The following is a 10,128-nucleotide window of genomic DNA, read 5'->3' on the forward strand; positions in this document are numbered from 1 at the left end:
AGCTCATCCAGGCCACAGGTCCTGCCTTCCTGGTCATGGCCGGGGCCACCTCGGCAACCACACAACCATGGTGATGGGGGAGGGGGAGAGGTCTTGAAAGGAGACCAGGTGCCTTAGGTAAAAAGGGGGAGAAGAGGGCCAAATGAGAAAAGGTGGGCATTGTTAAACCCCCTAGACATGACACTCAAGTGACCTGGCCTGAAGGTTTTTATCTCTGGGACAACATGGCACAGTTACTCAAGAGTGAAAAGATAAAGCCCTTCCTTCTCTAAAAGAGCAGGGACAGAATTGGCAGGCCAGCATCCTGGTTCATGAATTAGAGATCATTTACAATATTATTGAAAACTGAACTATCCCACCAATAACTTGATCTTTTTTTAAGTTTTATTGAAGTATAGTTAATTTACAAGGCTGTGATAATTTCTGCTGTACAACAAAGTGACCCAGTCATACATATACACCTATCCACTCTCTCTCAGAATCTTTCCCCCCATAGATTATCATAGAATACTGGGTAGAGCTCCCGGTGTTATACAGCAGGTGCCTGTTGGCCAATCGTTCCATATACCTCAGTGTGCACATGCCAATCCCAAACCTCCAAGTCCATCTCTCCCACCCCATCACTGGTCCCCTTTGGTAACCCTAAGATTTTCAAAGTCTGTGAGTCTATTTCTGTTCTGCAAATAAGTTCATTTGTATCCCCTTTTTTTATTTTTTTGTTTTTTGATTCCACATATAGCCACCAATAACTTTAAAATGCCAGTGTGGCCTGTTGTTTCGACAGCACTGGGCAGGAGGCCCTGTTCTGCTCTGCTCTGAATGATCTTGGGCAAAGGACCCCACCTTACTGAATCTGTTTCCTGGTCTCCTGGGCCACACAGGGGTGCTGAGGGTGCCCCCTTGGCAGGGTGTGTAGGAGTTAAATGATATCACGGATGTAAAGTGCTTAGCACCATGCTTGTCATATACTGGGTGCTAAATATTAGTTCCTTTAAAAAAAAAAAAAAGAATGAGAATGTATAACTGAATCACGTTGCTGTACACCTGAAACTAAAACAACACTGTAAATCAACTATAATATAAAATAAAAATTAAATTTAAAAAATAAAAGTTCTACCTGTATTTTTAAAAAATGGGAAATGAATTGTGCTTTGGCAATAGGATAGTCATGGAAAAACCTGGGAGTCCCCCAGGGAACTGAAGTTCCACTGGTGCTACCCAGAGCCATTTCCCATTGGTTTGTTCAAGGACCAACCCTCGGGCCATGTGACGGGCCTCCCACGCAGTGGGCTCCTGGGCTTCCTTTCCTGTCCTCCTGGGCCAAGCCTTGCCAGCAAAAATGCAGGTAGCCACTCAAAATGCAATCATTAGGACTCACCCAGCAGGCATGTCGACATGCCTATTGACATGTGCACACAAATACTAAAAATGCATGCAATGCAGCACAGCCTGATGAAATGTGTGGTGCCCTGCAGTGAAACAGGAGCGCAGAGTGGGAAAAGCAGGAGCTTTGGAGCTGGATGAATGGGTGTTCCAAACTCTTTCCTTCCTTTAACAGTGGTGTGATCTGGAGTAAGTGCCTGAGCATCTCAGTCCCCCTCATCAGAAGCATGGTAATTACAAGACTCGGCTTTTGGCCTTGTTCTAAGACTGTATAAGACAAAGTATGTAAAAGAATGGTCTGGGAGTTCCCGTCATGGCGCAGTGGTTAACGAATCCGACTAGGAATCATGAGGTTGCGGGTTCGGTCCCTGCCCTTGCTCAGTGGGTTAATGATCCGGCGTTGCCGTGAGCTGTGGTGTAGGTCGCAGATGCGGCTCGGATCCCACGTTGCTGTGGCTCTGGCATAGGCCAGTGGCTACAGCTCCGATTCGACCCCTAGCCTGGGAACCTCCATATGCCGTGGGAGCGGCCCAAGAAATAGTAAAAAGACAAAAAAAAAAAAAAAAAAAAAGAATGGTCTGATGTGCAATAGACACTTAAAGGTATTTATTGCAGAAATGCCAAGAATCTGAAATGGGAGGTGAGAGGGAGAGTCTGGCACTGGCCTCACCTTCTTTTTGGCGTTTTGTCTCTTCTGTTTCTCAACTCCTTAGGGGCCTTTTACCTCTTAACAGTAAGACCTTGACCTTAGCTGACTGCTCTGTTACTCACCTGTTTCCATTTTGCTTCAACAGTAACTATCTGTGAATGCCACGGCATTCCCTGTCCCCCAGCAATCCCCAATGCCCTGTGCAGAGATGGCGACACGAGGTCCTCAGTGAAGGCTGGGAAAGGAGCATCAGTTTTATCCTCACCCCCAAGCCTCTTTTCATGGCCCTAACTCCCTGCCCTCCTTCCTCTGCCTCTTTGAGCCTGTTAGGTGAGAGGGGAAACAGTGAGAGTGAGCGGGAAGGGTGGGGATAAAGAAGGGTACAGGAGTGACAGTCCAGATCCGGTAGAGGTATTTTAGAATGGGAAACAAAGTGCTACAAAAAGAGAAACTCCCTCCTCCCCCTCTTCTCCTTTATCTGAACCGCCCGCCGTCAGGTGGAGAAAGAAGAAGGTACAGCAAAGCAACCCAGATCTGAGAGAGATTAGAGTTTGAAACTCAGGAGCGGTGTGTGTGTGTTGAAACTCAGGAGCAGTGTGTGTGTGTGTGTGTGTGTGTGTTGAAACTCAGGAGCAGTGTGTGTGTGTGTCTGTGTGTCTGTGTTGTCTTTTTAGGGCCGCACACCTGCGGCATATGGAAGTTCCCAGGATAGGGGTCAAATTGGAGCTGCGGCTGCCAGCCTACACCACAGCCGCAGCAACTGGGGATTTGAGCTGAGTCTGTGACCACAGCACAGCACACGGCAATGCTGGATCCTTAACCCACTGAGCAAGAAGCAAGGCCAGGTTTGGAACCCCACGTCCTCATGGATACTAGTTGGGTTTGCCACTGCTGAGCCGCAATGGCAACTCCTCAAGAGCACTTTTTTTGCGTAACGCAGAGAGCTTTCTCCAGCTTTGTCCTGTTTCACTTTTCACACCATCTTGGTGAGGCAGATACTGTTAGCCCATTCTACAGATGGTAAAACTGAGGATAAGGGAAGTAGAGCCATTTGCCTGAGATCACATAGCAGGAAGATACCAGATGGGGCTCACAACTGAGTCTTCCTATTCTACAACTCAGGTTCTTCCTGTTATGGAGGTCATTTTCCAGTAGAACAAAGAAGAGGAATTCTGAGACATTGGCCCATCTCAAACTCCCCTCTAATCTTCCTCTGAGAATTGAACAATATAAGTGGTGTACACACAGCACTATTCACTTATTCTTCAAGTGGCACTTTTCTGTGTATATGCTATACTTAAAACGCACACACACAAAACATAATAAATACAATTTTTAAATCTACTGGAAAATCACTTTTACAGGCTTTCTCTAAGTTTTACTTTTATGTATTTATTTATTTATTTTGGGGCCACCCCTGGCCCCTATGGGGTTCCTGGCCAGGGATCAGATCAGAGCCATAATTGCAACCTAAGCCACAGCCGTGGCAATGCATGGATCCTTAACCCACTGTACCAGGCTAGGGATGGAACACATGTCCTAGCGCTCCCAAGACCCCAGAGATCCCATCGCACCACAGTGGGAATTCCTCTAATTTTTATTTTTAATGTGCAGATCAGGTCATGCCTGGCTCTCCACCACTCTGAATGGCTCCCAGCAACCTGTGTGATTGATTTGATCCTTTGTCTGCCCCTGCAGCCCACCAGCCTCTACTTCTTCCTGGTGGGCTCACAGAGGTTGGGCTTTCTTTCCTTTTTCTAGAGCGCCTCCCCCTTTGGGTGTGGCTGGCTCCTACTCCCACGTTCTTCAGGCCTCAGGTGAAACAATCCTTTCTCCTCCTCTGGGAAGACATCTGACCCCCTACCCTCTAGAGCTTGCTGCTAAGCACCCCCTAGCATCAGGGCCCACCTCCTCCAAGCCCTACCACACTGAACAGAATGCCTGTTCCTCTCTCCCTGTGCCCACCACCCCACCCCCACCTGATGTGAACTCCTGATGGCTTCTACTTTCCTGTGCCCAGCTCAGTGGGGGTTCAGCAGTGTTTCTAAGTCAAAGAATGAATCAATCAAAACCTTACCCACCTTCCAGGAGTATGTGCTCAGCTGGGTGCATTCTGTCCCTTTGCAGAATCTAAAATTCCTAAAGGGCACTGTAGTGGGTTGAACTGTGTCTTCCCCAAAAATCTATGTCCAACCCCCAGTATTTGGGAATACAAACTATTGGAAATAGGGTTTATGGAAGTTAAGGATCTCAAGACGATATCATTTGGGATTTAGGGTCAGTTCTCTAAAACTAGCAGATTATAACAAAAAGGAGAGGGAAATTTGAGATACACAGATACCCAGAGAGAAAGGCCAGGAGAAGATGGAGGCAGAGATGGAATGGGTGTTATCAGGAGTTATAGAAAGCTGGTAGGGCCAAAGAATGGACCCTCCTTAGAACCTTCTATTCTGACACTTTTTTTTTTTTTGGTATTTTTGTCTTTTTAGGGCCACACTGCAGCATATGGAGGTTCCTAGGCTAGGGGTCCAATCGGAGCTGTAGCCTCCAGCCTACGCCAGAACCACAGCAAGTCGGGATTTGAACTGCATCTGCGACCTACACCACAGCTTACGGCAACACCAGATCCTTTACCCACTGAGTGAGGCCAGGGATCGAACCAGCATCCTCATAGATGGTAGTTGGGTTTGCTAACCACTGAGCCACAACAGGAACTCCAATTCTGACACTTTGATTTTGGATTTTTTGACCTCTAGAATTGTGCAAGAAGAAATGTCTGTTGTTTGAAGCCACCAAGCTGGTGGCATTTGGTACAGCAGCCCCAGAAACGAAGAAGAGCAGAACCGTGCCTCTCACTGCCTTGATACCCCACCCCCCTGCCTGCCTGCCCCAGAATCTTCCACCCCGCCATGCCACCAGTAGGACCTCTGTCAAAGTCTTCTGAAGTTCTGAGTCTAAAAGACCTTGTCTCCATTCTTTGCTAGGTTGTCTATCTTAAAGGTCGACCGAAGCCAAAGGCAGCTTAACAAAACCTTACTGTCACGTAAATTAGTAGGCACGGAAGGCACTAGCACTACTGCAGGTTCACCATGGGCTAGCCACTCCACCCTGGTGTCTTAGTTCACCACCTTTCATTCAACACATAGTACTGAGTACCTGTTCTCAAAGCCCGTTTCATAGAGGACGACCCTGAGGGTCAAGGAGGTGAGGTGACCTGCTGGAGATCTCACAGTGAAAGAGTGGTGGTGTTGCGGCTGGAGCTCTGGACGCCCAGTGTGGTATTGTTCTTGACTCAGCTACCACTGTTATGACAGAAGCATAATCAGGACGGAGAGGGTGGAAGGGAGGGAGAGACCAGGAGGAGAAGACTGATTCAGTGCTAGCAGATTCTGTGTTTTGTTTTCATAGTCTGGGAACAATTAGGCATCACACCTCTAACTTTCAGTTTGGTGCGGTGGTGCTAAATATACACCAGGAGTGATTGTTATCTGTGATCGATCCATATCTCTATGAGCAAATTAATCATGCTGCCAAGCTGCCACAGGGATTCTAGACAACATTACAACCCGGCACAAGGCAGTGTGAAACTAGGCATGTCACTGCCACAGATGAAATGGTATTGGTCTCGAAGGCACGGATGTGAAGGGGGTGGACCCCTAAAAGACCACCTGACTCTCCTCACCACGCACCATCTTGGTTGGGTTTAATAAATGCCGGTCAGTACGTCATCCAGGGCTGATATCACCTGGGGCATCTCTGTGGGCTCTCCGCTGCTGTTTCATATAGAGGTCGCATACGTTCATGTCCTCAGCAGATGTTAACTGAGCACCTACTATGTGCCAGGCTCTGGGGACACAGCAGCAAACAAAACAAAGTCTGCTCTTCCAGAGCTTACCTTCCACTGTGGGGAGGGAAGCAATAAAAAGTAAAGGAATAAATACAGACTCTGTCAGTGGAAAGTGTGAAGAATAAAATAGAGGACTGAGAGGGGCTGGGGGTGTTAGTCTATGTGAGTTCATCAAGGAAGGCCTTTCTGCTAAGGTGATATGTGGGCAGAGACCTTGAGGAAGTTATAAGGACCTCTACAGATTTTGAGAGGGAGAAGGAGCTGTATGTATCAAAGACCCAAAGCTGAACCTAGAATGTGCTTGGAAAGTTCATGTAACAGCCCGGAGGCCTTTGAGGCTGAAGCAGTTAGAGCACCAGGAGGCCAGGTCAGAGAGTTTGCCGGAAGACAGTTCACACTGAGCCTTGAGGTGAGGGCCATGGCCTGCGACAAGAAGCCGCTGGAGGGAGTGGCACGGAAGAGTAGCAAGGTCTCAGTCAGGCTGGGGAAGGATACCCTGTGTGGAGAATTAAACAGGAGCCGGATGGAGGCAGGGGTGGAGGAGGCCAGACGACCCTGGACAGAGGGGGAGAGTCTGTCCAGTAGATGGAGGCTGACCAAAAAAGAAAAAGAAAAGGGAGAGGTGGTGGTGGGGAGGGGAATAAAGACAAAGGGTGGGAAGGAGAGAATAAAAATGGAGTGTGAGAGAAAAGAATATGTTTTACAGGCCATAGTAGAACTCAGTGGTCCATCCTTGGCCGTCAGCCTCTGGAATGGGGAAAGGGAAGAGGCTACCTCCTACGTGTTATCTGAGGTACCAGGGGTCTTCATATGTCCCGCCAATGTCCCATGTGACAAGTGTTTGAGGTAGGAATAATGAGCTTCTATTTCATAGACGAGGAATCTGAGGCCCAGAAAAGTCAAGGAATTTCTCCAAGGTCGCACAGCCATTACAGAATGCTAGAATCAAAGTTGAGAGATTATCTAGGTCCAAAGCCTGCTCTTTCCGAACCTCCTTTCACTGGATGCCGAGAAGGGTACAGACATAGCCCCCGCTCCTCCAGCACCTCGCAGACTTACAGCAGTCCCACAGGGTCAGCACTGTTTTAACCCCCATTTTTAGAGATGAGACGACCAATGCCCAGAGAGGTGAAGTGACTTGCCTAAGTCACAGCAGCTGGTAAGTGGCAGAGCCAAGATTCAAATCCTGGTCTAGCTCTAGATCTCTTAACCACTGCTCAGGGTCATTATATAATGCAGTTGTTTTGAATATTAGGAAAATATATTTTATTTTTTTAATTTATTTTTTGTTTGTTTTTTGTCTTTTTAGGGCTGAACCCGTGGCACATGGAGGTTCCCAGGCTAGGGGTCTAATCGGAGCTGTTGCCACCGGCCTACACCAGAGCCACAGCAAGGCCAGATCCAAGCCACATCTGCGACCTACACCACAGCTCACAGCAATGCCGGATCCTTAACCCACTGAGCAAGACCAGGGATCGAACCCGCAACCTCATTGTTCCTAGTTGGATTCGTTTCTGCTGCGCCATGACAGGAACTCCCCAGGAAAATATATTTTAAACCTCATTTACACCTAGATGGTAATTAATAAGGGAACCAAGCCATCTAAGTCCACCAGTACTCCAAGACTTCCTGAAGAACACACACCACGCACACAATACACTTATTGACACAGATTATGGACACACCCATAGAGTGCATGCATATACAACATTCCAAAGTCAATTGCTTCCTAAATTAGCCTCTGTTATCTGGGTCTCTGGGGAAGTTAAATCACTTATCCAATTATGATGAATTGCCAAAGCCACCTTGTCCATTCCCAAGAAGTACACGGATGTAGTCCTCAAATTACCGCTTAAAAAGTCAACTGGAAAATTCTGTTAGCATTTCCTTGAGAAGCCCAGGGAAGAGATGGGCGTTGAAAGGCTGAAATGTCAAAAATGCATCACCTAGCCATGGAGGACTCTGCATAACACCGACTCCCAGGGCCTAGCCTCCTCTCTGGAAATACAGATTCAGCCCTACTGGTGTGGAATCCAATGCCAAGCATCAGAAGCAAGAAGTCAAGAGCTGCTGTGGTGTAGGCAAATTCGTGGAGGCTAAATCTGCCCTCTGACAGTCCCGAGTTCTCAGCCCACTTCCAGCTATGTGACCCCAAGCAGGGGACTGGGTTCCCTTAGAAACAAAGATACGATAATACCTACCTCTAAGCTATCATGAGGATTATAAAAGAGCCCTTAAAGAAAGCGTCCAGCACACAGCAGATGCTGATGGAGGGCAAAGTTCAGTGTCTTGACCTTTTCCCTACCAGGTAGAGAGTCACTAACTTCCAACCAATAGAACCTATCGTTACTATCTTTGGCCACCACAGGAAGGAGTTTGTTTTTTTTTTTTTTTTAAAAAAAAAAGGCAGTCAGATGTTTTCATGCAGAAAGGCAAGCCCAGGCATCATTACCTCGTTGCTAGGTGTTGTTAAGCCACCCACCTAGCTGCAGAGTGGGCAGCAATTAATGTAATTAGCACAGTGATGAGTGTCCTCTGCAGCGATAAACAGCTCAGCCTTGAAGAACCTGACAGACCTGCTGCTCCCACAGGGCTCCTGACCCTGTGCGTCCACCTGGGGAGTGGTGTGGTGTAGTTTTGTGGAGAGAGACCAGCTTTGATTCGGGAACAGGTGTAAAATCCCGTCTTTGCTGTGTGACTGAGGCTAAGCTGTTTCACCTCTCTGAGCCTTAGTTTCCTTATCTATAAAACAGGGTTAATAATCTCACAGGGTTATCACAGCTGCCTTTATCATCACCATCATCAGCACCATCGCAGAAAACCCCAAAGCAGACCAAGGCTGAACAGGCAAAAAGACACAGGGCTCTGAGGAGACACAAACACTGAGGGTATGCGGAGCTGGAGCAGCCCACCTCTTTTTTCCTCTGGTTAAATTCAGAACACGCACCACTGATCGGAGTGGCTTTAGGGGAACCACTGGAAACTGGGGTACAAGGCTATTGATACTCAGACCAAAGGGGAGAGGGAGAAGAAGAGTGGGGGAAGAAGAGGAAGTACTCTTTGATATGATTAATCAAGATAACGTTAAAAATAATTACCACAAGCATTATCAGAAATACTACTGCTTACAAAAAAATAAAAGCCACAGCGGTCTGACAGTTGGTAATAAAAGCACGAAACCAGGTTAAAAATTTGGACCCGACAATTCTGTCCAAATCAACACCCTCACAAAAGAAGTCAAATGACCCAGAGGTTATTACATGTACGGATGTGTATGGTGAGTTTCTGTATAATCATTAAGAATTCACGAGGGAGCTCCCACTGTGGCTCAGTGGGTTAAGAGCCCAATATAGTGTCCTTGAGGATGAGGGTTCAATCCCTGGCCTCACTCAGTGGGTTGAGGATCCAGTGTTGCCATAAGATGCAGTGTAGGTCGCAAATGTGGCTCAGATCTGGTGCTGCTGTGGCTGTGACCTAGGCAGGCAGCTGCAGCTCTGCTTCAACCCCTAGCCTGGAAACTTCTATATGCCTCAGATGAGGCCCTAAAAAGGAAAAAAAAAAATTACTAATTTGTCCAACAGTTGCTGAGTACCTACTAGTGCCAAGAGTAAATAATTTGAATGTGGAGTACACATACATACACATACACACACAGAATTAGGATTCATTGAAATGAAGGCTCTGAGAAGGTCTGTAAGGTGAAGTGAATCAAGGAGGGATTAATAGGGAGAGTGCTAAGTAAAACTGAAGCAGAATCCATGAGACTGACAAGGGAGAGGACCCCTGGATCCTTGGAAACGTGCCTAGGAAATGGCGTTAAATGAAAGGAAACAAAGAGAAAAAAAAAAAAAAAATCAGAGGATTGAGAAAATGTCAGAGCTGGAAAGGACCTCAGAGAACATCCAGTTGAGCAGTTCACAACCCTCCATGGAGTCTTTGTGACAAGTGAGGCTCACACAGCCTAACCATCTAGGTAGAGAAGTGCTGGGTAATAATAATAAAAATCTCCAGCTGCCACTTGTCAATCCACCGTTTGCTCCCCCACTTGAGAAACCTTCTCAGTATATCAGAGAGTAAGGCTAAAGCTATTAAAGGAATAACCTGGAATCCACTCTAATTTGTTTAATAAAATGGAGGCTGGGAGTGAACCCAGCAGCTGAAAACCAGTGATCTGGTCCAAGCCTTCATGCTATGGGTGGAGAAGCTGCGGCCGCAAGTGACCTCTCTACTCCGTCACAGCAGCACATAC

At 47.2% G+C, this 10,128-nt stretch overlaps 1 long non-coding RNA gene across 1 annotated transcript; it reads left to right on the forward strand.

Moving 5' to 3' along the window:
* Positions 1-703: 703 nt before the first annotated feature.
* On the forward strand, positions 704-6,926 carry LOC146402935 (uncharacterized). Its single transcript, XR_014808150.1, has 3 exons — positions 704-1,679; positions 1,956-2,626; positions 2,663-6,926. It is a non-coding gene; the product is annotated as an uncharacterized LOC146402935 (long non-coding RNA).
* The last annotated feature ends 3,202 nt before the right edge of the window (positions 6,927-10,128 follow it).

The sequence above is a fragment of the Sus scrofa genome, chromosome 6 (assembly GCF_054392235.1).
Source record: "Sus scrofa isolate SSC_HxYL_T2T_F1_AM1 chromosome 6, Sscrofa_HxYL_maternal_Yorkshire_Landrace_v2.0, whole genome shotgun sequence".
Lineage (NCBI taxonomy): Eukaryota > Metazoa > Chordata > Mammalia > Artiodactyla > Suidae > Sus > Sus scrofa.